The sequence below is a fragment of the Oreochromis niloticus genome, unplaced genomic scaffold (assembly GCF_001858045.2).
Source record: "Oreochromis niloticus isolate F11D_XX unplaced genomic scaffold, O_niloticus_UMD_NMBU tig00003809_pilon, whole genome shotgun sequence".
NCBI lineage: Eukaryota > Metazoa > Chordata > Actinopteri > Cichliformes > Cichlidae > Oreochromis > Oreochromis niloticus.
In genome coordinates this window covers 1-20,759 of record NW_020327952.1, presented here as the reverse complement: position 1 = coordinate 20,759, position 20,759 = coordinate 1, and the positions used below count along the sequence as shown (strand labels likewise).

Sequence of the window (20,759 nt, the reverse complement as noted above, 5' to 3'; positions counted from 1 at the left end):
CAACAAATCAGAAAAGTTTGATTTTGCAGGTTGAAAAGATTGATCCAATCACTCTGAAAAGACTTTCTAATAGCTCTTCTCCCTTTTAATGTCTCACAAAAACTGAAAAACATCCCTGCTCATCCTAAAATAATATCAATAATTATTTCTGCAGATTTGTGGAGGGGAATTGGAAGCAGGAAATCGCTGCACGTCAGCAGGTGAAAAGAAAAGAGAGGGAGGAAGTTAAGTTGGACGTGTGTGTGTGTGTGTGTGTCACAGAGATCACACAGCTGAGGCATGTGGAGGTGTACAGCACATAGGTGTTTTGACTGACAGCTTCTAGCTGTAATCACGTGTATGATTGTTTCCACATGTGAAACGGATGTAAAAATGATTGGATGAAAAATCCCCCCGTGGCCGGCAGTCTGACTAAAGGCTGTGAAGTCGTGTCAACATGGTTTCAGTTATCCTGCAGGAAAGTAAGACTTTAACTTTTTATTTGATACATCAAAGCGTGAAGGTATGCAAGAGGGACTACTTTTACACACATGTAGACTATTGTACTGATGTTTCAAGTATATTTTTTTGTCTCTAACCACAAGATCAGATGTTTTCTGATAGTGAGTGAGGGTTTTTTTCCAGAGAGAGCAAATGTTTTTAATATATTGATCATTTTTGAGCCATTTTAGTTCACAATGGAGAGATCTGATGAAACTAAAATAATAATTTTAGTCAATTTTAGTCCATAGAATAGGCTGGAAAATCATGGGGAGACCTTTGCCTGTTCAAATCTCTTTCTGGTGTGATATCACACCCCCATTGTGCCAATGAGTTTAATCAAAGGATGAAAACTAACATTTTGTACCCGAAAAACTATTGAGTATGGATGCAGTCATTTTGTAAATGATTCTGGAAAAAAAAAAAACCTTTAAAAATACAAGATAAATAATTGGTTCTCTTATATTTTTTTTTATTTTTTACATACAGAATAATTAGCTAGTTCAGTTACAGAGCCAATGCATAACACCACCCACCTCAAAGTGCTTTATATCATCAGCTAGGCCATACAATACCAGAGAGAAGTCCAAAAATCACTCCCATTTAATAGGAAGATTAATTCAGCAGAACCAAGCTCTTAGGTTAAAGAAAAAACATAAAAGAGGAAGAACAATCAACAAAACACAGACTACAGGAGAGAGAGGGCATTGTTAATGACGTGCAGCAGTGGCACATAGACACGTGGAGAAGAAATGCTGTGTCCATCATGGGAAGGCCTCCAACAGACTGATGTAAGATGCATAACTAAGTGATGTTTCAAAAAGGAACACTTTAAGGCTAACCTTAAAAACACAGGGGACGTCTGTCTCCTGAATCCAAAGTGTAAATGGTTCTACAAAGGAACCTGAGACTTGAAGGCTCTGCCTCGCATTCTACTTTTAGAGGCTCTAGGAATGACAAGCAAGCCTGTAGTCGTTGATCAAAGTGCTCTACTGGGATAATATGGCACAGTGAGATCTGTAAGTTATCATGGCACATGATAATTCAAAACTTTGTATCTCAGGAGAAAGATTTTAACATTAGAACCACCTGTGTAATACTGTGTAGCTGACCTACCATAGATGAACACAAGACTTTGACAGTGAATTCTTTCAGGAGGTTGGAGCGTTCATGGATTGTTGTCAGCAGTTTGTGCCGTTAACACAAGGGACACTCCACAGTCACAGTAACAATAAATGCCAGAACCATAGACTGCATATAAAACATGAATGTAGCTTTGGCGTTTGGAAAGTGAAGCCAGTAATTCAGCTTTCAGTATTCCTGATGGCCGTGAGGAGGGAACTCATTTGGTTTCGAAAATAATTCTTCTTCTATGGAAGTCTGGAAAACAAAGACTTTGATCCACAACCTCAGGAAACACTTTCCTGATGAATTCGTGGCCAGAGTCACTAGTTTCAAGTCTTATTTAATACAATGTGACTTTCATTGTATAAATTATGTTCTCCTTTGTGTAACTGACAACTTGCAAGCCTTTGAGCGTGTGCCTCAATTAAACAGTGAAATCCACACTCACTTGTCACATCCCAGATTCAACATGTCTAGACTGTCACGCCAAAAGTGCACAGCTTGAGGCTTCATAACAAGTTTTTGCAAACTAATGGATGGACTCACAACAGTGACAGTCTGTGGCATAATGTTGCTTTCTAAAGATATGACCGGTGTTTTCTTTTGGCTTTTTTTTTATATATATATTTTTCTCATTTTTTTCTGAATTACAATATATGAGATTATTTTCTTGTTCATCCCATAAGAGCACTCAGTTTCATAACAAGAAACCGAGGGTTCTTCATGTCTGGTTCAGACATGAAATTAACCAAAACATTGGTCCAACTCATGCATTTGCCACAACAAAGAAGGCAGATGTTGTAAATTCTCCTCAGCATCAACTCCACATGCCATCGTCCCTATTCTTCATCTCATTACTTGGCATATATAATCTCTGGTTGTACTGTGGCTTTTTGGGGCAGGGAGACAGAGTGAACTATAAAGGGTTTTATACAAGCTGAGGAGTGGAGTTAAACTGGAAGGCAGTCTGCATGTTTGTATGGAAACAATTCTTTCATGAGTTGCAATTCTGTTTGATTCCAGATGTAAAAAGCCACAGGGAGAGAAAGATGCATATCAGTCTTGACACCTAAATCCAGGATGATGCTGCACTTGAAGTGCTATCCTAACCTCACCGAAAAGACTACTGTTAGGTCTAATTGTTGAATGTTGCCATTGTGTTTCTTAAATTTGTACAGTCTTAGTTCAAGCAGTATTATCAAAGCCATTCCTTTGATCCTGAGCACCTCTAACCACTTTGTGTTGGGGGAGGTTTTATTGTAGATACATCCTATCTGAAAGATCTGTTTCTTGTGTTGTAAGCTTCCTGCTTTTATGACCCTTTTGGTCAGCAGGAGGTCACACAAACGCACCCCCAAAACACACACACGCACACACACACACACACACGCACACAATCACATACGCACATGATCACGTCAAATGTATTCATTTTTCTTATGTATAAATAAAGACACGTGCAAGAACAGAGCGCGCATCACAGGGTCCCCACTCTGGTGTGAGCGTTCTGTGATCGCCCTTGTATACAAGTAAATGCTGCAGCGTCTGTGTGTGTTTCTCCTCTTAGACTCTTAGCTGAAGAAGTGTCTTTAGAATAAATCTCTTGACAAAGGCCCTCATCGTGGTTCGATTCCCAAAGCATTTGAAATGCCTTTGTAACCCTTTCCAGACTGATAGAGTTCAGTGTTTCTTAGCTGTTTCTTTAGATGTCCACGATGTTGCTTTCTGAGATTTTTTAGTCAACTTCACTTTGTCAGACACGTTCTAGTTAAGTGATTTCTTGACTAAAATATTCTGGCCTGGGTGTTGCTCATGAAGTCATCTCTATAAAAAAATTTGATTAATCACTGTTGATTGTTGATTTAACACATTGGTGTAATTACTTTTTACATAGAGACAGAGGTTTGGACAGCTGTTTCCCTTTATTTGTATTTTATTTGTATTTATTCAGGTTATCTTTGAAATATCTCAGTGTGACACTGATACTGAGTGTGGTAGGTTTTGAAAACAGCATCAGCACAGTACACAGCAAAGGGGAAAGGAACAATTGTTCCTTTCAAATTTTATACAAAACATCCAATCACCTCGTAGGTTTCACTCTGTACTCACCACAGCGAGGACAGCATACAAGATGAAGATGTTGGCTATGGTGGGATTGCTGAGGTTCACGGCTGGCCTGAAGGCGTGTAGGTCAAAGGCAGCCTGCAAGGAGTCGTGTGTTGGACCACTGTGGCCATTTTAAAAGACAGTATACTGTAACATACAGACACTGACCACAGAGAACATGTATTTAACGTAAACAACAAAGCACAAAAAGAAGAAAAAGAAACTTTGCTTTTGAGCTATTGTCCAGACACACAAAAAATTTAATTTCTCTTGTGCTCGTGTCCACCTGGATTTTCATCATTTTAACATTTTTTCTCTCTCTCTCTCATTTGACACTGAACTGGTCGTTTCACTACCTGCAAAAGGTAGTTTTATGATTATTGTGTTGGCGGTCTGTTGCTTTCCAATGCCTTTCTATTAGTGAATATTAAAGGAGAATTACACCAGTTTCAGGAATTCAAACCAAAGTCAGTCAGTCCTCTTTGAATATACACCACTTTTCCTTAAACGTCTCATACAGACATCACTGACATTTGTTTTTCATGGTGGTACACAACTACTAGAAATGACTGGAACTCAATCTGAATTCCTCAAAATGGTCGTCAATCTCCTTTAAAGGGTTTAAACATGTGAACCTCAGAAATGTATCTGTACAAAATATTGCTGATAATCTTTCCATTGCACATAGTTTACTTTGCATTTATATGCAATATTTTAATTTTGTGGGGAAATCTGTTTTATTGTGTTAATATTATAATTAGGGCTGCCACGATTAGTCGACTAGTCACGATTACGTCGACTATTAAAATCGTCGACGACTAATTTAATAGTCGACGCGTCGTTTGAAGCTTTGTAAGATCCCAAAAGACGCAGGAATAAGTAGTAGTATTTAAGAGTGTAATAACGGACTGAAACAGAAGATGGCAGCACTGCATGTACAAGGATGCCAGCTGCCGTTAAACCCCGAAGAAGAAGAAACTGTGTTCCAGAATTCATAGCGCGGCCCAGCGCAGTTGTCAACAATGGCGGCAGCTAGTTAGTTTTAATATTACAATTATTATTCTTTCTGGGTCACAAAATAAACGTTTAACATATTTTCAGGTGTACATTTTACGTCCAATGGATGCATGATCTGATTAGTCGACTAATCGCAAAAATAATCGGTGACTAGTCGACTATCAAAATAATCGTTTGTGGCAGCCCTAATTATAATTATTGAGTAAAAATGTAAATATTCCATTCCGGCAAACTGGCCGCTCGACATTTATATAAAAATCTCCCGAGCTTATGGATTAAGATGATATTAATGAGCAGCAGACTTTTTAATAAACTATATTTGTTACACTTCTATTGTGAATAAAAAAATCTTTTAATATGTGGTTTCTTTGGATTTGTACTGTGTTATTTTAATTTACAGACCTGTTGTGGAATTTATTGAATTTGTTTATTGAATTTAAAATCTGTCCTAAAAATTTGTCTGAGCTGCGAACGCAAAAGTACTTTCAGATTTAGAGTTCTAAACTTGTCTTTTCAGAATAAGAGCATGGTATTAATGCATTTATTGGGATACCTATTTAGATGGATCCACTCTTTCAAACTTTTTACATCAAATTATGACAATCAGTTGCAGCAGAAATTGAATCTCACTAGAACAGGCAACATTTATTTAGGCTTCTGTCCAATTTTCGTGAGCCTGTGTGAACTGTGTAAATTGTAGCTTCTGTTTCCTGTTCTTGGCTGACAGGAGTGCCACCCAGTGTGGTCTTCTAGCCCATCTGCTTCAAGGTTTTGTGCATTCGTACATGCTCCTCAGCGTACCTAGAGTGTAACAAGTGGTTATTTATTGCCTTCCTATCATCTTGAAGCAGTCTGGCCATTCTCTGATGTCATCAAAGCATTATCACCCACTCTGTTTCCTCTTTTTCAGACCATACTTCTCTAAACTGTAGACATAGTTGTGTGGCAAAGTCGCAGCAGTTCAGCAGTTTCTGAAATACTCGGACCAGCCCAACACCACCAACAACCGTCCCACGTTCAATCATTTAAACCAACTTTCTTCCTGTTCCTCATGCTCCATTTGAGGTGTCTACATGTCTAAATGCTTTGAGTTGCAGACATATGGTTGGCTGACTAGGTGTTTGTCTGAAGGATCAGTTCAACTGGTATACCTAATAAAGTGGCTGTTATATTTGAGTCAGATTCACACACTGCTTATAACAGGTATACCACGCTGACATCACCCATGTGCTTTTGGACTTTGCGTTTTGAAGCTTCAACTTTACTGTTTTGTCGCCACAATGCTGGTGACTATATGTGGAAAAAATTTACGTTACTGTTATCTACTGTGGTTACACATATCTGCTAATTATTAGACTAATAAAATGCTGGAATTTGACTCAATGAAAAAAACTCACACAAAATTCTCAAACTTTCTTTAGGAGGACCCCAGCACGCCTGCTTAAAGAAAAGTAAGTGTGCTGATGTGGATGCTTGCAGCGACTGCTGTATAGAGGCCATCCTGCTACACATGAAACACATCAGTGTCATAATTGTTAGTTTAGTCACGTGTTTGTTTATTATCCTTATTCTTTTATCTGGGACTCTTTGCAAACATCTCAGAGAGAGGAGACACCAGCATCTGAACAGAGATTCAAACCAGCAACCTGCAGGTCCCTGCTTGGCTGCTCCAGTTTTCTCCTCACTCATGTTGCCCACCAGTGATTTCTAGCTGGCCACCCACACAGCAGGCTAGAATATGCGCTGAGCCTCAGCACCATGGTTGCAATACTTGGACATGTTTTCTTTATTAAATAATGAACCAGACCCCAAAAAGTGAACAGCTGTTATTGCTAGGCAACGGGAGCAGCATTTGGTGATGCAGCACCTGACATTCCTGACCATGTGGGCGGAGCATGCATGAGATGGAATGTTTAGTAGAACTGTGCAACACAAGCACTTAGTTACAGCATTTTTCATTTTATCCAGACACAGCTAGAGACAAATCTACAGCAGCATCTCTGTGCAGGACAAACCACAGTTGAAGATAAAAAACCATCGAAAACTTCACTTCACTTCTCTACAATAAGTTGGTTCCTTTCTTTAAAAGGCCAAAATGAATCAAGGGAGATCGAGAAGAGGATATGTGAGTGCTTCACCATACAGTACAGTGAAGTCTGAGCTGATTAACCTACAAGAAGAATTTAAAATAATACAGGCTGAAAATGTCAAATTAAAAGAAGAGGCAGAAAAATCAAGAGGAGAAGCTAAATATTCAAAGTTTGAAACTGAAGTAGTATTGAAGGAATTACTGCATGTGGGTCTAAAACTTAAAGGAGAGAAAATGGGAAAACAACAGACAGAAAATGAGAATGAAAACATGAAGAAAGAACTGTTGGAAGCTGAAAAAGCATTGGAGGAAGAGAAAACCACAGCAGAAGAAGCCAAAAATAAATATCAAACTGCAAAGAAGGAGGCAGAAAATGTGATGCAGGAATTACAGGAGGTGCAGGAAGCTTTTGAAGAGGAAAAAAGGAAAATGCAGTCGGCAACACAAGAAGCTGAAAATGCAATGGCTGAAGCTGAAATACTGAGGAAGGAATTAGTGAATTTAAAGCAACAACTTGAAGAGGAGAAAAAACGTAAACATGAGGCAGAAAATGAGATTGAAAATATGAAGAAAGATTTGTTGGAAACTCAAAAAGTGTTGGAGGAAGAGAAAATTAAAATACAAGAAGCAAAGAAAGAAATGGAAAATACAAAGAGTTACACTCAAAACATTAAGAAGAAGTTGCTGGAAACACAGGAAGCACTTGAAAAAGAGACACACGGAAAATGGGAGGCAAAACAGGAAAGTGAGACTCTGAAGAAAGAACTGATGAAAGTGCGAGAAGAAGTTGCAGAAGAGAAAATTGAGGTGAAGGTACTCAAGAAAGAAATGACAGGCTCTCCGGTGACCAAAAAAGACTGCAAGGATGCACTTAAACAAATAAAAAAGCAGAAAAAGGAAGCTAAAGAGCTTCTCAAACAGAAAGTGAAACTGGCCAAACAGCAGCTGAAAGAAAAATTTGAAGACGCCGAGGAGCAGCTCAAGAAAACCTTGAAAGAGCTGAAGACAAAAGAAAAGAAAGCGGAGAACAGGAGGGGATTCTGGAGCAGACTGCTGAGAAAAAACTGACCCAGCAGCGTCAAGTTTAAGGAGATCAATAGTTTCTTCCTCCTTCCCCCTGTCTCCACCTTTCTTTCACTCCATCCTTCTTCTTCTCTCTCTGTCTCGCTCATCTTCTCTACCCTCACCTCTCACCTTTAACCCACTTCCTCCTAAAAATCCCCCCAAACTTTACTTGGGATGTTTGTGTCTTTTTTTTTAAAAACTCTATTCTGAATACATCTACTGAAATACACAAATAAAATTGCCATAACTTGACCTCATGTTGCCTGCTTCTTTTCTTGTGTGTCTGTGGATGTAAAACAGTAACACACTTTCTGCTCTGTGTGTCTTTAATTGTAAATAAATGCAATATATCTTCATTTTAAAATGCAGTGCAAAAAACTTCTGCTGTAAATCTTTTTTTAGCAAAATGCTTTTTTTTGCCCCTTCCTGATTTCTCATGTTTTTACATGTTTGTTCCACTTACATGTTTCCAATTTCAAATGTTAACACAGATGGTCAGAGTAAATACAGATTGTAGTTTTTTAAATCATGATTTCATTTAGTTTGGGAAAAAAGCTCTCCAACTTTACCTCATGTGAAAAAGTAATTTCTTTCTAAACCTAATAAGTGTTTTTGTCATCTAGCAAGAACTGCAATCAAGCATTTGCAATAACTGGTGATGAGTGTTTTACAGCGCTGTGGAGGAAATTTGGTCCACTCTTCTTTGCAGAATTGTTTTAATTCGGCCACTTTGGAGGGTTTTCCAGCATAGGCTGAGTTTTTTAGGTCATGCTAAATCATCTCAATCTGATTCCAGTCTGCACTTTGACCAGGTCAAAACCTCCATGTTGTTTTTTGAGCCATTCAGAGATGATCTTGCTGCTGTGTTTTGCATTATTGTCCTGGTGCACTTGAGCTTCAGGGCACATTAAATGAGACAAGTGAGGCCTTCAGGTTTTCCGCATTTTCTGGATTAAGGCTGTCAATAGAAAATTGTATTTTTTAGTCAGTATAAGCTTTTAATGATATAAGTTTGCTTGTGATAGAATGCTGCATGATGATCATTTCCTTGCTTAGAACTGGTTGTTCTTTTCATTGTTCAGGACTGATTGTTTTTTATAAAACATGTTCTGATATTTGTATCTGAGTCTTCTCACAGCGATAGGAAGAAGTCAAACAAGCAGTTCTGACCTCACACACACACATTCCTACTTACATATAAAAGTTCACACATATACATACAATGCCTTAGAACCATGTGGGCGTTGCTTTGCTGTGTTTTGTGTGAACTGTCTCTCAATAAAAGGCAGCGAGAGGAGGCCGGATTTGGGGTCATTTTCGTGCTGGACACAGATGAGGCCTCCCTTGCGCAAGTAATCGATCGATCGCTGACTGTCTTGTTTTCATTCATGATGAATAAGTCTCTAGAATTAGCGGGGTTTGTGGGAACAGACCCAACAACTACATTTAGCAAAAGTATTCTCTGTGCATTTCTTTTCCTAAGCAATAATGATTCTGAACAAGCAGGATAGAAATTCTTCCAGTTATATTAAAGGATCCACATACTTTTTTGGGGAAGAAAAGTGAGTTAGGTAACTTTAAACTTTGCATATTTGTTGGTGTAAGACAGGCTGGTCTGAGTATTTCAGAAACTGTTGATCTGCTAGGATTTTCCCACACAACCATCTCTGGGGATTAAAAAGAGGAACATATGCAGTGAGCAGCAGTCCTTTGAGTAAAAATGCCTTGTTGATGTCAGAGGTCAGAGGAGAATGGCGAGACTGCTTCAAGATAATAGGAAGGCAGAAATAACTCAAATAACCACTCATATCAACCAAGGTGTGTAGAAAGACATCTCTGAATAACACATTGAATCCTGTAGCAGATGGTCTACAACAGCAGAAGACTACATCAGGTCCCACTCCTGTCAACTAAGACAGCACAGGCTCACCAAAATTGGAAATTAGAAGACTGGAAAAACAATATGAGCAACATTCAGAAGGTAGGGTCAGAATTTTGCATAAAAAACACGAAAGTGTGTCTCCGTCATGCCTCGTTCAGGCAGTTTTGCTATACTATTGGCTGTAAATTACTTCAGGTGAATGGAATGTCTCTAAATGCTCATCTCAGCCAAAAAGCTAAGGATTTTTTTAAAACTGTGAATCATGCAAAACCGCTCTGGTAAAATGCAGGAATTGTTTTAAAAAAGGGAAATGAGCATAATAAGTTCCCTTTGACAATAATTTTTTTTTAAAATCACAAATTATTATGATCCTACTTTAAGTCTAATCTCTGTACTCAAGTAATTACACTAAGTCATGCAAATGTTTTGTGTTTGTTCTTGACAGGGAAGCACGTTTTCTTTCTGGCTGCTTCTCTGTGGTCTGACCAGAAACTAACTCATCCTTATTCTAGAAAGTGAACCACAACATGTGGCAACAGAGCCCACAAACATGAGCTCATTCCTCTTGAGGGAAACTAGCAACTGAAAAAAACAGAGATAGAAAGAGAGAAAGTCCCAGTGTTCCTCTCCACATCCATTTGTCTTTGGACTACATTCCTGCTCCTCTTCCTCAAATGAAATGGTTATCCCTGCAAACAATGAGAAGACTGAGCTGCAGGAGCATCTGCAGCACGTGAAGTGGGACATGAAACAAAAATTGGCTCACAAGGTCGAGGTCAACTTCAGCATCAGCACATTCTTTGAGCCAAGGCGTTGGAGAGAAAGCAGGCGCGAACTGAAAATGGCCCTAGTCTCTTCCTAACATGCTTTTATTTCCCACATACTTCGTGATCAGCAGGCCTCAGTATGTTATCGGGTAATACTGAGACAAACAGCTGCTTACGTGCTGAAATGTGGATGTATTATTTGAGAAAAGCATTACACATGAATCAGAAGAACAATACATTTTGACCAATAGGCTAACAATTAAAGTAAACTCATCAGTATTAAAAATACAGCTGGAAAGGTTCCTACTTTAAGAGCAAGTGCAAGTGCAGGCAGATATGTTGCAAAATGTATTTACCATCATAATTAAATACAAAAAGAAAGAATGTGCAGAAAAAATCTGAACTCTAAACTCACACCTATGATATTAATTTAAAAATCATAGTTGACCTTTGAGTTATTGTAACAAAAAAAGGAAAAAAGTCTTTTCTGTGGCTAAGTCCTCAATTTTCCTTTATTCCTTGTAATGTTGTCAGTCTCCATATGAGTCACGTTGACCACGTGCTGTGTGCTTCATGCTTTGCTCTGGAATGTCAGGTTTCAAATTGCATGTACCCGATATTGCCTTGCCATGCCATGCCAGAGATATAAGATTGTGTGTAACTGTAAAATCAAATGACTATTATTTATTTGCAATAAAATAACATAAAACACACACCAAAGTACACACAGGACTTTTTATTAGTAAGTTACAATGCGGACACATGCACTGCCAAGGACATTTAAAAAAAATAATACTATGACATTTCATCATGTTTCAGTTAAACAAGTTAAGAATCAAGCAGCTAAGTAAAAAAAGATTTTTTCTGTTTATAACAATTAGAACATGTATGATTGAACACAGAAGAAACGTGCACTTTACTGCACTGCAACATAGAAAATTATCCTAAGTGTAGAAAAACATATCATTTTCATTTGACAAACACTTGATGATACAAATGTGTTTGCAGTGACTGACTCACCCGAGTTTCTTCCAGAAGCCACAGGTTAACAGGTTAGAGGATATTTATTGTGTCACACAGCATGTTCTTTGGAAACTTGTTCAGCACAGCGGTTTGAGAAAATATCACAGGCTGTCTGAGCGAGCAGGGTTTCCTTGATGTCATACCCCTCCAGAGGCAAGTGCGGTGTTGGTGGTGCATCACGGTGTAGTGTGACGTACCGGGTTGTCAAAACCGGCTGCTGACATGACAGAACACTGCCCTCCTGCACCAGCCCAAAGGCACTTTCCACAAGGGGCTTGTCAGGTCAGGGATCTGGTAATGGACCCACAAAGGCCTCTGTAGAATCCACTCCTAAAGAAAACATCAATGACAATAATGTAAGGAAGAAGGTTATTATACTGAACAACAACTAAACTAAAAAGTGTGAAACAGTGGTGCATAAGTTAGAGACTGGGATGTATATATGTACATGACTGAGTTAGCCGTCTTCAGAAAGTGTAATGTTGTATGTAAATTAATACCTATTCTGACACATGCATGTATGAACAAATAGCAACATGCATTTGTAACACAGGAAACCAAATTTTACAAATCTAATTACCGTACTCCAGTCTGGGCCATCCTATTTGGTACCGGCTTAGTGAAGATCATAGAGTTGATAGGTCCTGGCTTCACACCCTAACAGAAGACACATTTACTATGGATGGTGTTGCTGTTCATATGTAAACATGGTCTAATTCAAAAACTTTAACCTTATTTAAATTACCACTGTCCGTGGCTTGTGCCATTGCTGTTCAGATTCGGTGCAGCTATGCACAGGGGGACAACCGGCACTCTGAGTTGTGAGTAGTGTGCTGTTTGGAAGAGCAGTGCCACTGTGTGATTGCACATAACAGCACCTGCCACACAGGAGCACTGGCTATGTGTCAGTACCACTGGCGATGAATCCAGAAGCTTAATCTAAGAAGAAAGAACAAAAATTAAAAATGTAACATCATCTTCATGGAAGAGCCAAACAGGAACATAGTTCAGTGTTATGGTTACTGACCCCTACAGGCTTACCCTCCTGAATGCTTAGTGTTTCCTTCTCTCCCTATTAAAACAATTTAACCATCCTTGATAACTGTAATAACTTAGATTGTGTATATTTGCAGTATTAACTTGGTGTAAATTTGTTTCTGATCACCCAAACACATCTGACTAGTCAAATTAGGTGTGATAAAGCAGGGGGACAAGGAAAACATTCAAGTTGATGGGCCTTCAGGAATGAACTTAACTAATGCTTAAATGAACTGAACCCCACTGAACAGGGATTAACAACTTTACACAGCTTCCTGCCTACACTTAGTCTGTGTGATGCCTCACTCTTCCTCATTGACCTGTAGCACAGGGCTCTCACACCGACCTCCGCTGTCAACCTGTGTTTTTTGGACACTGAATAAAGATACAAGTACCATTAGCATTATTTCTGTACTACTCATGTCAGCACGTCTTAAACATATATACTTTACACGTAGCAAGAGTAGCATTGGGTAGTTAACTACCTGCTTAGTTAGCCAACTACCTAACGCTATTATAAAAGTGTCTAACAACAAAAGTGACATTAGTTAAACCTCAACTATAAACACCGTTTAAGGAAACATGTAATGTAGAGAATTGACATCAAATGAAACACATAGCGGAGTAACGTAGTGTTTGCATTTCACGTTAGCTAACGTTTCTTTGTCGGTTAATTTACGTTTTCTTACCTTCGTAGTTGTGTATATATGATGCAGCATATAACTTAAATCCTTTATCTAACATGCTGGCGGGGGTTGTCGTCACTCTGAAAATCCGATGAACATCAGTGATGTTCAAATTTGGGAGCTCTTGTAGGCAGCGAGTGCAAACGCGGAGGTCGGATTATGAATGACTGGGAGGAGTTGCGCCATTAGAACGAAGATTACATGACGCGTCAAAAGGCTGAGTGCTTTGAAGTTCGGCCGTGCTTTGAAGTGCGGCCGTTAGGTCACGCCTACTGAGGGCATAAATAGAAGTCAAAAACAGCATTAGTGTGTGTTAGTCTGTTCCTCTGGCTTTGCGTTTCTTAACGTTTTGTCCATTTCCATCAGCATCGGCGGAGCCTTGGGCATACGCTGTGCGATTTTTTCAGTGGCGTTATTCAGCGCCTGCTCAAACTGTACGATTGACTCGCAGCGGTTAGAAGTTCGTAGGTCACGATGCAGGGTCTCACACTATACGGCCCGATGCTCTGATGCGACCTGAGTGCTCACACTAAGCATCCCTAAGGTTATAACACAAAATCTGTCCCTCTCTCTCCCTCTCTGTCTTTCACTTACACAGACACACACACCACCACCATCAACTGTGCTAAATTGCTAATGAAAAATATTGATCAGGCAGCTGTGATTGAGCAGCAATGTCCATTCAAATATTTTCACGGTTGTTGTGGTCGTAATAATTTTGTGAGGAGACATCGAAAAGGCTCGGAAGGGCTTGCAAAAGTTCTACAAGTTGTGCTTTCATCGCTTGTGTCCAGATCACATGCTGCTCCGTCTTTTCGCCTTCATTTGTGTTTGCGCGTGCGCAGTGTGAGAGGCTGCAGTGACCCTCACGATGGCCGACAGGATTTCAAACAGGCTTGATTTTCTTATGACCAAACGATTGATGATTGGGAGCTGGTCGAGGTGTTAATCGCTTCTTGTTACCCCATGTATACAACACGATGCACGATGAAGGCGAAACTCGGGCCGATCACCAAAACGGTCGCATGACGGAAAAACTCGGCTCAAAATGAGCCAAAAATCGCACAGTGTATGCCCAGCATTACCTACGAACTTCTAACCCCTGCGAATCAATCATGCAGTTTGAGCAGAAGCTGAATAGTGACTGAAAAGATCGCACAGTGTATGACCAGTTCTCTTTCATAGCATTCGTTGCGTCTCACTATGGGGAACGCCTCCTGCGTGACTTCATCAGAAGCTCAAATACCATTACGCCAGCCTAAGTGATGCCCATGTCAGGAGGGGCTAGCACCTCCCTATATAATAGGCTGACATAGCGTCAGATGTCATTCAAAAGCTTAAGGTTATGTATATAACCCCGGTTCTCTGAGTAGCATGAGTGAGTGTCTCACTATGGGGGAACGCCTCCTGCGTGACCTCATCAGAAGCTCAAATACCATTACGCCAGCCCTTACAGGCTGGCTAAGTGACGCCCATGTCAGGAGGGGCTAGCACCTCCCTATATAATAGGCTGACAGCGCCAGATGTCATTCAAAACAAGCCCACCTCTTCCTCGCTTCCATAGCAAGGAGGGCGGTCTGGTGAGACACTCACTCATGCTACTCAGAGAACCGGGGTTATATACATAACCTTAAGTTCTCTTTCATAGCATTCGTTTCGTGTCTCACTATGGGAGAAATACTGACTCCCGGATTGCCAGACATGCCTGTTAAGAAGACAACTGTCCCCAACAGCACTTCACAGGGGAGAAGCTCCCACCTGGGAAGAACCTGCACTGAGGACTGAATGCGCCAGGTTAGGTGCTGTTACATCTAACCTGTAAAACCTAGCAAATGTGTGAGGTGAGGCCCAGCATGCAGCTGCACACACCTCCTGAATAGAAACTCCCCTAAAAAGAGCCCATGAGGTTGCCAGACCTCTAGTGGAATGCGCACGTAAGCCAGCAGGAGGCTGAAGGCCCCTGCTAGTATAGGCCAGGGCAATTGCTCCTACTATCCAATGGGAGAGGCGCTGTTTAGACACAGGCTTTCCCATGTGTGGTTTAGCCCAGGACACGAACAGCTGGTCACTTTGTCTGACACTCTGGGTTCTGTCCATATAAATGCGCAGAGCACGGACTGGACACAAGGTATGCAGCCACTGTTGCTCCTCTGAGGAGAAAGGCGGTGGGTAAAAGGCCGGCAGTTCTATAGGGGAACATGTGCCAACAACCTTTGGGATAAAGGCAGGGTTGAGCCGCATACTGACCCTCGTATTATCCGAGGAGAACTGAATGCATGACTGATGCACTGAGAGAGCGTGGATCTCTCCTACACGCTTAGCTGAAGCTAAAGCAATTAATAGAGCTGTCTTCAAGGACAGAAATTTTAACTCAACCTGTTCCAGGGGTTCAAATGGGCAACAGGAGAGTGCAGCTAATACTGTGGGAAGGTCCCATGATGGAGCCAGTGGCCTAGATGTAGGCAATTTACGCCGTGCACCCTTCATGAAACGGCATATCAAGGGATGCTGACCAACAGTCTTTCCCTCAAAACCAATATGGCAGGCTGAAATTGCTGCCAAATACACCTTGATGGTGGAGAAGGCTTTACCTTCATCAATCAGGGCCTGAAGAAATGACAAAATCACAGCCACAGAGCACTGAAAAGGGATGGCCTGTGATTCTAAGCGCCAGCTTTCAAACACACGCCACTTGTGCTCATATAGCGTCCTAGTAGACGATGCTCTAGAACTCTGAATAGTGTCGATAACACTATGAGGGAGCCCCACTGTGTTCAGGTTAAACCACTCACGGGCCAAGCCCGTAGAGCTAGCCTCTCTGGGTGGGGGTGGAATATTTCCCCCATGCCTGAGACAGGAGGTCTCTGCGTAGTGGTAATGGCCAAGGTGGGCCGCACAGCAACTGAAAAATCTCCGCCAGCCAGTGCTTCCCTGGCCAGTGCGGGGCTATCAGGATCATATAGTGACCTCTCTCTCTCACTCTGGCCAGAGTTGGAAAAATGAGGGCCATTGGGGGAAAAGCATAGAGGAGGGTTCTTGGCCACTCGTGAGCTAGAGCATCCACCCCGAGTGGAGCTCTCTGATCGTGCAGCGAGTAAAACAGGGGACACTGAGCATTCTCCCTGGATGCATAAATGTCTACGGTCGCCTGACCGAATTGCAGCCAGATCTGCTTCACCACCTCTGGGTGAAGCTTCCAGTCTCCGTACAGTGGGTTGCCCCTGGAGAGAAGATCTGCTCCAAAGTTCAAGATTCCCGGCACGTGAGTTGCTCTCAGTGACAGCAGGTGGACACTGCTCCAGACTATCAGTCTGTGTGCCAGTGTGTGTAACTTGGGGACCCCAGACCCCCCTGTCTGTTGATGTAGGCCACAACAGTGGAATTGTCCGACCTCACTAAAACATGATGACCTCTCAGCCAAGGGAGAAAATGTTTTAGCGACAGGTGAACTGCCAGCAGTTCCAGACAGTTTATGTGGGCGGAGCGCATGTGAGGGCCCCATTCCCCATTCACTGTTCTGCCTTCGTGGGTGGCCCCCAGCCCGAAAGAGAGGCATCTGTGGAGACCACCTTCCTGGCTGAAACTGCCCCCATGGCAACGCCCTGAGACAAGAAACCTGGCTTCTTCCACTCGCGGAGAGCGAGTGAACAGTCTGCCGAGACTCTCATGCGACGGTGGCCATCTCGGTGAGGGTCTAGTCCCCGCGAGCCCACCCAGCGCTGAAAGCCTCTCATGTGCAGGCGTCCCAGTGTTATCGCCACTAGAGAAGAAGCCATAAGACCTAGCAGCCTCTGGCACTGTTTGAGGGTCACTGTGTTGCCTCTGCGAAACAGTGCTAGGGATGTATGGTCGCTGTGCTCTCTGGGGACAGAAAAGCTCTCACCCGGAGGGAGTCTAGGCTGAGCCCTATGAAAGTAATGCACTGAGTTGGCTTCAATGTGCTCTTTTCCATGTTTATCTGGAAACCCAAACTCTCTAGGTGGTGTATGAGAGCATTCGTGTGACAAGCCGCTTCCTGGCGGGTTGGGGCTGCCACCAGCCAGTCGTCGATGTATGTGGCCACCCGAATGCCCTTTTCTCTGAGCGGGGCCACTGCTGCCTCGGTGCATTTTACATACACCCTTGGGCTCAGTGAGAGACCAAAAGGCAGGACTACAAACTGGTATGCTGTCCCCTGGAAAGCAAATCTTAGATACTTTCGGTGTGGGGGATATATGGGGATGTGGAAATAAGCATCCCTCAGGTCGATTGATGTGAACCAGTCGCCCGCTTGTACAAACCGTAGCAGCGAGGCGTGCGTCAACATCCTGAACTTGTATGTCCTTAAATGCCGGTTCAGGGCACGGAGATCCAGAATGGCTCTCATCCCCCTCCCCCCTTTCTTTGGCACAAGGAAATACCTTGAATAAAATCCGCTGTGCATTTCCTCGGGAGGGACAACTCTTATAGCTCCTTTGTCTCTCAAGGTGGAAATTTCCTCCAGGAGAAAGCCGGCAGACTCGCCCAGAGCACGAGAGTAAATGATTTCTTTGAAATGTGGTGGAGCGACATTGAATTGCAGCCTGTAGCCCTTTTCCAATGTCCTCAGCACCCATGCTGACTGAGTGCAGGTAGCCCAGCTCTTTATGTGGAGAGACAGAGGGCTCACTGGCCACTCCACCGAAGATAGCGTTTTGGCGCCCCCTTGTGGTTGTAGCGCGAAACATACGCCATTTCGGTGTCCCGTCACCTCTGTCGCAGGCGAGGGAGGTGACGGGCTCATCTGCACTATCACAGCCGTGGAAACGCGAGTCTCCACGGGCTGCGTTATGGCAGACGTTGCTCTGTTTTTCAGCATGTTTGATTTTTTCATGTGTTTTACAACACTAAACAGCGCCCTCGGCAAACTGCTTGGATGCGCGTGTCGGGGCTTTCTTAATACAGAATGCATGAGAGAAGTGCTTGTGAAACAACACTGCGAACTTTGGCTCTCTTTCCCTCTGGCGGGTCCAGTGACAGGAACGCCGGCCAGAGTTATGCACTCTGTGTGGAGCATGTCCCGTTGAACTTGCTCTGGAACGGAGCTGGTTGGCGGCAGAGCGGCCCATGAAGGGGGGAAACTGGGCTTGCTCTCGCCTACAGGAGAGGCTGTCAGGCCGGCCGCTTCTTCCTCCTCACGGTCGCGGCAGCGGGGGGAGGAGGAGGGGCCGCTCGAGGTCTGGCCTGGGGAGACTGTTTCCGAGTCCAAGGATTCTTAGGAGCCCCAGCAGCCTGGGGGGCTGCCTGCGTCTTAGCACTTTGGGGATCCTGAAAGCGGGGACCGGGTGAGACGCTGCCTGCGCGAATGACTGGCGCGGTGCCGCTGGAGTGGCGTGCTGGGCCTCCTCGGTAGGCAGAGTTTCAGAGCCTCATCATCTCTCTTTTCTCCTCACATCTCTTCTGCATGGATGTAACAGCCGCACTGAAGAGACCTTGAGGGACGACAGGGGTGTCGAGGAGTTCCTCTTTTTCCTTAGTCGTCAGGTTGGTGAGCCCGAGCCAGCGTGCTCGCTCCTGAAGAACCATGAGGCCCATGGCTCTCCCAGTAGCCTGTACGGCTACCTTGTGGAGGCGGAGGACGTGGTCAGTTATAACGCAGATTTCTTCCCACACTGTGGTATCTGGTTTAGCTGTCATGTCCTCTTCTAGCTCAGCTTGGTAAGCCATTAGCATAGAGGAGGCGTTGTGGGCTCTTACCGACAGAGCCGCTGCCTTGTGGCACTTATCTGTAAGGCTAGACTGGAAGCGGTCTGTCTTGGAGGGAGAGATGGAGCCGATGAGGACAGAGACGTCTTCGGGTGAAGATGGCTCGCTACCAACGGCTCCACTTGTGGCATCTGGCGGAGGCCGATAGACTCCATCCCCTCACAATTCAGCAGAGAGCTCCCCGCGATGGGGTGTTTCTCGCTGTAAGGTTTTGCTTTCCACGTCACCGCTATCTCATCGAGTAGCTCCGGGAAAACAGGCAACACATGCTTCCCTGTCTTTTTTCGCCTTCGGCAATTTCTTACCGTCAAAAGAGATTTTACAACCTCTGTTTGTATGGCGGGCCACGGGATGTTGAGCCTAGCAGCTGCGCGCTTGCACATGTCCTGCATGTCGAGATCCAGGGGAGACGGCGGTATCGGTTTTTCAACCTCGCCGGTAGCCGAGTGCTTTGCAGCCCAGCTGATGCTAGCCAAGGAGGTGGAATTTTCCTCCTCCTCGTCAGACAGCAGGAGCTCCGAGTCAGCCGACTCATCTCCGTCCTCGTTAGCATCTCCTCCCCGGGTGACTCCAGCATGGGGGAAAAACTCACAATCTCCGTGTGCCTCCAGTGACGGGAAAGCGGTCGCGATGGGCTGAGGGTCTACCTCTGCCCAGCTCGGCCCTGGCGTTGCGGCTAAATCATCGGGCATCTCAATTTCTCCTTGCACCGCAGCAGCCTCACACAGCAAAGGGTCGCCACCCGACAGGTTAGCCTGGCGAGCTAGCCTGCGGCGGAGTAGTTGCGTGGGAAAGCCGCGCAGTGGATACAGTCGTGTGCGGGTGTCAAGGCAGCCTGAGCGTGAGATAAACCCAGGCATGCCGCACACACGAGGTGTGTATCCCAGGCAGAAATCTTCTTGCCGCAAGGACAAAGTTTGCAACTGCGTTGTCAGTCGTAGCCATGGTTAGCTAGAGGGTTGCGCACGTTAGCGAGACCGACACTGAGTGTGGAAAATATTACTATTCCTCAGCTAGCGTGGGGTGAAAAGTAGTGCTACTTTTCTACAGGTATTGCTACCTAATGTGTAAAAACCGCTAGCGCCGAAGGGTATTGCTGTCTGATGGTGAAGCTAGTGGTACCTTTATTAGCAAAATGTTGCTACTTCGCTTTGGGAAACTATTGCTACTTCCCAGGGTGAAAGTATTGCTACTTGACACCAGCACTAGCTACAGAACAGTATTGCTACTGCTTGTATGCTAGTGGACAACTGAAATGAGGGGAACAAAGCGCCCGGCGACCGAGTTGTTCACTCGAATCTGTGGACAGTTTAGCTTAGCACCCAATAGCACAGTTGTCTACAGGCTTCTGTGAGAAGCGAGAAGAGGTTCTCTTTCATAGCATTCGTTTCGTGTCTCACTATGGGGGAACGCCTCCTGCGTGACCTCATCAGAAGCTCAAATACCATTACGCCAGCCCTCACAGGCTGGCTAAGTGACGCCCATGTCAGGAGGGGCTAGCACCTCCCTATATAATAGGCTGACATAGCGTCAGATGTCATCAAAACCTCTTCTCGCTTCTCACAGAAGCCTGTAGACAACTGTGCTATTGGGTGCTAAGCTAAACTGTCCACAGATTCGAGTGAACAACTCGGTCGCCGGGCGCTTTGTTCCCCGCATTTCAGTTGTCCACTAGCATACAAGGAGTAGCAATACTGTTCTGTAGCTATGCTGGTGTCAAGTAGCAATACTTTCACCCTGGGAAATAGCAATATTTT

At 43.6% G+C, this 20,759-nt stretch overlaps 2 long non-coding RNA genes across 3 annotated transcripts; one reads left to right on the top strand and one right to left on the bottom strand.

Moving 5' to 3' along the window:
- The first annotated feature begins 215 nt into the window (after positions 1-215).
- On the top strand, positions 216-6,979 carry LOC109197957 (uncharacterized). Its single transcript, XR_002058960.2, has 3 exons — positions 216-461; positions 6,150-6,179; positions 6,331-6,979. It is a non-coding gene; the product is annotated as an uncharacterized LOC109197957 (long non-coding RNA).
- Positions 6,980-11,252: 4,273 nt separating this feature from the next.
- Positions 11,253-13,296, bottom strand: LOC109197956 (uncharacterized). 2 transcript variants are annotated; one of them, XR_002058958.1, is made up of 5 exons: positions 13,282-13,296; positions 12,876-12,967; positions 12,300-12,493; positions 12,135-12,211; positions 11,253-11,884 (listed from the first exon to the last, which is right to left on the bottom strand). It is a non-coding gene; the product is annotated as an uncharacterized LOC109197956 (long non-coding RNA). The 2 variants fall into 2 exon arrangements; XR_002058959.1 differs by lacking the exon at positions 12,876-12,967.
- Between the last annotated feature and the right edge of the window lie 7,463 nt (positions 13,297-20,759).